Source organism: Arachis hypogaea, chromosome 15, assembly GCF_003086295.3.
Source record: "Arachis hypogaea cultivar Tifrunner chromosome 15, arahy.Tifrunner.gnm2.J5K5, whole genome shotgun sequence".
NCBI lineage: Eukaryota > Viridiplantae > Streptophyta > Magnoliopsida > Fabales > Fabaceae > Arachis > Arachis hypogaea.
The window spans coordinates 103,512,045-103,518,181 of NC_092050.1; the positions used below are offsets into that span (position 1 = coordinate 103,512,045).

Sequence of the window (6,137 nt, forward strand, 5' to 3'; positions counted from 1 at the left end):
GATTACTTCTATAACTTTATGTTTTGGGCCGACTTTATCATGTCGGGCCCTTCTAAGTTATTTTTGTAATCCTCTTTCTTGGACCTTGTTCAGATCTCTTTCAGGGATTACTTCTATAACTTTATGTTTTGGGCTGACTTTGTCATGTCAGGCCCTTCTAAGTTAAAGTAATCCTCTTTAATAGGGTTGGCCAGACCTCTTTCCAGGGTTTACTTATAACTTGGGTTGACTTGGTCCGACTTCTTAACGTCGGCCAGTCTTTAAGTTATTATTTAGCAATCCATAAGACCTCATCAGGTTCTTTTTCTGGATCACTTTCGATAACTTCTTGCATTATTCTGCTTTCATCTTTGCCGATTTGTAGAAGGTAGTTTCTATCTTTATTTGGTCGACCTTTAGATGAATCGCGCTTTCATCTCTATTGGTCTTTATCATGATCGTGCTGTGAATCTGTTTTTCACTTTCTGCCGATCTGTTGCTTTATAATCGGACAATGAATGCTTTAGACTAATGCGTCTTGAGAATTTGTAGAATATCTAAAATATATTTTATTCAAAAGAAAGTGCAAATATATACATACGGGAGTTTTCATCCCTTTAAGTCAGATAATTTCTGAATCTCAACTTGGTGCCCCATTAAAAAACCTTTTCAGGAAAAAGAGTGCATCCTATGATGAGATCTTTTACCTTCTCTAGCTATAGTACCTTCTTAGGTTGCAGGCGTGCCATGATCTGGGAAGCTCTCGTCCATCGAGTTCGGACAGTCTGTAGTAGCCCTTCCCAAGTACTTCTATGACTCGGTAGGGTCCTTTCCAGTTTGCTGCCAGCTTTCCTTCTCTGGGTTGAGTTGTTCCAATATCATTTCGGATTAGGATGAGATCATTCTCAGCGAAACCTCTTGGCACTACCTTTTGATTATATCTGGAAGCCATTCGACGTTTTAGTGCTTCTTCCCTGATCCGAGCTCTTTCTTGGATTTCAGGAAGTAGGTCGAGCTCTTCCCTTTGAAGTTGGGAGTTGGCTTCCTCATTGTAATGAACCACTCTAGGCGACCGTTCCTCGATCTCTACCGGGATCATTGCTTCCATTCCATATGCTAATCTGAAGGGTGATTCCTTTGTGGTGGAATGTGGCGTCGTTCGATATGCCCATAGGACTTGTGGAAGCTCCTCAGCCCAAGCTCCCTTTGCGTCTTGTAATCTCCGTTTTAACCCAGCCAATATGACTTTGTTGGCAGCTTCGGCCTGTCCATTGGCTTGGGGATGTTCGACGGAAGTGAACTGGTATTTTATGTTCAAGTCGGCTACTAATTTTCTGAAGCCTGCATCTGTGAATTGAGTGCCATTGTCTGTAGTGATGGAGTATGGAACCCCGAACCTTGTGACAATGTTCCTATATAGGAATTTCCGGCTTCTTTGAGCAGTGGCATTGGCTAGGGGCTCTGCCTCGATCCACTTTGTGAAATAGTCTACCCTACTATGAGGAATTTAACTTGTCCCGATCCCTGGGGGAAGGGTCCGAGAAGATCGAGTCCCCATTTTGTAAATGGCCAAGGTGAGGTTACGCTGATGAGCTCTTCTGGAGGGGCGATGTGAAAGTTGGCATGTTTCTGGCATGGTGGGCATGTCTTTACAAACTCTACAGCTTCCTTTTGTAGAGTTGGCCAATAAAATCCCGCCTGGAGTACTTTTTTGGTGAGAGCTTGTGCTCCGAGATGATTACCACAAATGCCACTGTGTACTTCCTCTAAAACTTCCCTTGTGTTGGAGGTCGGCACACATTTTAATAGTGGTATTGAAATCCCTCTTTTATATAGGGTGTTGTTTATGATAGTGTAGTACTGAGCCTCCCGTTTTAACCTCTTTGCCTCCTTTTCATCTGTGGGGAGTGTTTCTGTTTTGAGGTAATTAATTATGGGGGTCATCCATCCTTGATCCTGACTTGTTATGGCTAGAACTTTTTTCTCTTCCGAGATTGACGGGTTCTGTAATATTTCCTGGATGAGGCTTCTATTGTTGCCCACTAGTTTAGTGCTGGCTAGTTTTGAGAGTGCGTCAGCTCTGGCATTTTGTTCGCGGGGCATGTGGTAGATCTTATATTCCCCGAGTTGTTTGAGATGTTCCTTGGTTTTATCCAAATACTTTTTATGGTGGGATCTTTGGCTTGGTAGCTCCCTGTTATTTGTGAGGTGACTACTTGTGAATCGCTGAAGATGTTGAGTTTTTGAGCTCCAACCTCCTTAGCCAGCTTCAAACCAGCTAATAACGCTTCATATTCGGCCTGGTTGTTTGAGGCCGGGAACCCAAATTTGAGGGAAAGCTCAACTTGGGTTCCTTGGTTGCTTTCTATTATCACACCTGCGCCGCTTCCAATCTTATTCGAGGAACCGTCCATGTAGAGATTCCATTCTGTGGGGTTTCCAGGGTATCTGTGAATTCTGCAATGAAGTCGGCCAAGTGCTGTGATTTGATGGCTGTCCGAGCTTCATATTGGAGGTCAAACTCGGATAACTCGACTGCCCATTGTAAAATTCTGCCTGCTAGATCTGTCTTCTGCAATATCCCTTTGATGCCAGGGCATTTTGGCCAGTTTCACTGACCTTTTCTTTACTGTTTTTAGGGTAGTTTCATGCATTTCCTTAGGAAATAAGCTGGTTTTGGGTAGATATTCACTTACATCTTGATTCAAGCATGCATTGTGCAATTTACATGATTTCATGAGGATTTTGCATGAATTTAAAGACAAATTGGATGTTGCATTTCCCATGACTTGGACTAGAACTTTGATGCACTTTATTGCTTGATTTCAGGACAAAGGAAGCAAAGAAGAACCACATTAGTGGCTACGTTAGTTACACTAACGTTAACACTAACGTGGAATGGGAGTAACTTGCAAAGTTAATGAGAAAAGTGATTGCCAATAACGCTCTCGAAGCCATCATTGCCCACGTTAAGAGTCACGTTAACTAAGTTAACGTGAACTCTAACGTGGAAGAAAGGAAATGGAGCCAACGTTAGTGACACTTAACATTATCACTAACATTGGACCAAGCTCATAAGTGGCCACGTTAGTCACCACGTTAACTTAGTTAACGTGGCCTCTAACGTTAAGAAGAAAGGGGGGAAGCCAACGTTAGTGACATTCAACATTATCACTAACGTTGGCCAAGTCACATTAAGCCACGTTAACTCCCACGTTAACTTAGTTAACGTGGAAGTTAACATGAAAAAGGGAGGTGACGCCAATGTTAGTGACACCCAACATTGTCACTAACGTTGGAAGGAGCCCACACATGCCACCATGAGCCACGTTAACTCCCACATTAACTTAGTTAACGTGGAAGCTAACGTGGATAAGGGAATGTTGAGCCAACGTTAGTGACACTCAACTTTGTCACTAACGTTGGAAATGGCTAGCATGGCCACGTTAGAAGCCACGTTAACCTAGTTAACATGGACTCTAACGTGAGAATTAGGGGCACATTGGAACGTTAGTGACAATGCTAAGTGTCACTAACGTTCTCGAAGGTTGGCAAGCCTACGTTAAAAGAGCCACGTTAACTAAGTTAACGTGAACTCTAACGTAGGGAAGGGGGAGTATCCTAAACGTTATTGGGAAATTTGAGTCCCAATAACGTGTGCGAAGGACATAGTGGAAACGTTAGTGGCAATGTTTGTGCCACTAACGTTGAGTTTAACATGGCTCTTAACTTTGGTGAGGAACGTTAGTGAAAAAGGTGATTGTCACTAACGTTCTCGAACCCACATTTTCACTGAACGTTAACACCACTAACTTCCTGAGCTAAAAGTCTCTGCCTACTTCACACTTTCTCTCTACAAGTAAAGCTAAGCCCAATGAAGAAGAAAACTGCTTCAAACTCAAGATCCAAAGGCCCATACCCAAGACTTAAAGAATCAACTAGAAGAACAGAAGAGTAGTATATATAGGAGTAGCTTTGAATTATTTTAGGGGTTGGAAATTATAGGGAGCCTCTGGGCATAGAATTACTCTTTGTATTTACTTTCTCTGCACTTCTAGTTTTCATCATGTATTCTCCATCTTTGTTTTCATTTTCCAGAGCTATGAACAACTAAACCCCTTTCATTGGGTTAGGGAGCTCTGTTGTAATTTGATGGATCAATACTAGTTTTCATTATTCTTCTTCTATCTTTTCTCTTGATTTTACTTGAAAGCTTTCGATCTTCATCCAATTGGGTAGTTATCTTGGAAAAGAAGCTATTCAAACTTGGATCTCTTCTGAACCTTGAAAGAGGAATGAAGAGATCATGCTAGAAATGCTTTCTCATGCTGGACCAAATTGGATTTGGATGGATATGTGACTATAATCCTCTCAACACTTGATTTGGGAAATGCATGTGGTATAATCAGTGACCATACTTCATCTCTTCTCATGAGCAATTGACCATGGAATTGGCTATTGATCAAGATTTGAGAGATTGAATTACAAGAAATTGTAATTCAATCACTTAAGATTGCCAAGGAGATCAATGAGTGCATTGATTGAGGAAGAGATGAAAATGAAATTGATCCAGAGAATGCAACATCTCCTAAGCCCAATGAACTCCCCATTTCTGATCTTACCCATTCTCTTTATTTTCTATCATTTACTTTCATGAGCAATTCCCCCATTCCCATTTACAATTCTGCACTTTACTTTCAGTCATTTACTTTCAGCTCTTATTTCTAGCATTTACCTTTCTGTTATTTACTTTTCCGCCATTTAATTTTCTGCAATTCTCAACTCAAATTCTGATTCGCTCAACTAGAACATTCCTCTAATTAAAGTTGCTTGATCAATCAATCCTTGTGGGATTCGACCTCACTCTATTGTGAGTTTTTATTTGACGACAAATTCGGTACACTTGCCGAAGGAAATTTGTTATGAGACAAGTTTTCCGTGCATCAAGTTTATGGCGCCGTTGCCGGGGATTGATTGTGCATCAACAATGATTAGATTGGAGGATAACTAGATTGAGCATTTTTGTTTTGTTTGATTTAATTTTCTGTTTGAGTCATTTACTTTCTGTTTTAGTTAATTTCTTCCCTTCCCCCTACTTTTTCTTTGTTATTTACCATTCATTTCACTAACCCACTAACTGTTTGATATATTGCATCACTCACACTAACAGTAATTCTGACAGATATACTTTCTGCACCTATTCTCTTTGCTTGCACTTGTTGGTTGTATGACAGGGAGAAGAAGCGGGGCTTCAACTTCCTTTGATTCTGAACCTGAGAGAACCTTCCTTAGACTAAGGAGGGAGGCAAGAGAAAAACGTGTAGTTGGTGCTGAAGAAGAGGAGGAACACTTTGAGGAATACTTTGAACCAAACATGGAAGAAAACATGGAAAACCATCATGAAGAAGAGTATCACAACCATGGCGGAAGAGGTCGAGCAAATCATGCTGGGGAGGATAGAAGAGTTTTAGGCTCTTACATCAATCTAAACTCAGGAAACTGTGGAAGTAGCATTCAAAAGCCAACCATCCATGCCAATAATTTTGAACTAAAACCACAGCTCATCACCCTTGTTCAGAACAACTGTTCGTTCGGAGGAAGTGTCCAAGAAGACCCCAATCAACATCTAACCACTTTCCTGAGAATATGTGACACAGTGAAGTCTAATGGTGTTCATCCTGACGCCTATAGACTGCTCTTATTTCCATTCTCACTCAAGGATAAGGCAGCCAAGTGGCTGGAGTCTTTCCCGAAGGAGAGCTTGACAACTTGGGAAGATGTGGTGAACAAATTCTTAGCAAGATTTTACCCCCCTCAACGAATCAATAGGCTGAGAGCTGAGGTCCAAACTTTCAGACAACAAGATGGTGAGACTTTATATGAAGCATGAGAGAGGTTTAAAGACTTAACAAGGAGGTGCCCACCAGATATGTTCAATGAATGGGTGCAGCTGCACATTTTCTATGAAGGCCTGTCATATGAATCAAAGAAGGCAGTAGACCATTCATCTGGAGGATCTTTGAACAAGAAGAAGACCATTGATGAGGCCATAGATGTCATTGAAACTGTAGCAGAGAATGACTACTTCTATGCTTTCGAAAGAGGGAACACAAGAGGAGTAATGGAGCTAAACAATGTAGATGCTTTGCTGGCCCAAA

The 6,137-nt window shown here is 41.3% G+C and overlaps 1 non-coding gene across 1 annotated transcript; it reads right to left on the bottom strand.

The window, feature by feature from the left end:
- Positions 1 to 5,806: 5,806 nt before the first annotated feature.
- LOC112753973 (small nucleolar RNA R71) lies at positions 5,807 to 5,913 on the bottom strand. The gene has a single exon (XR_003178332.1). It is a non-coding gene; the product is annotated as a small nucleolar RNA R71 (small nucleolar RNA).
- Positions 5,914 to 6,137: the final 224 nt, after the last annotated feature.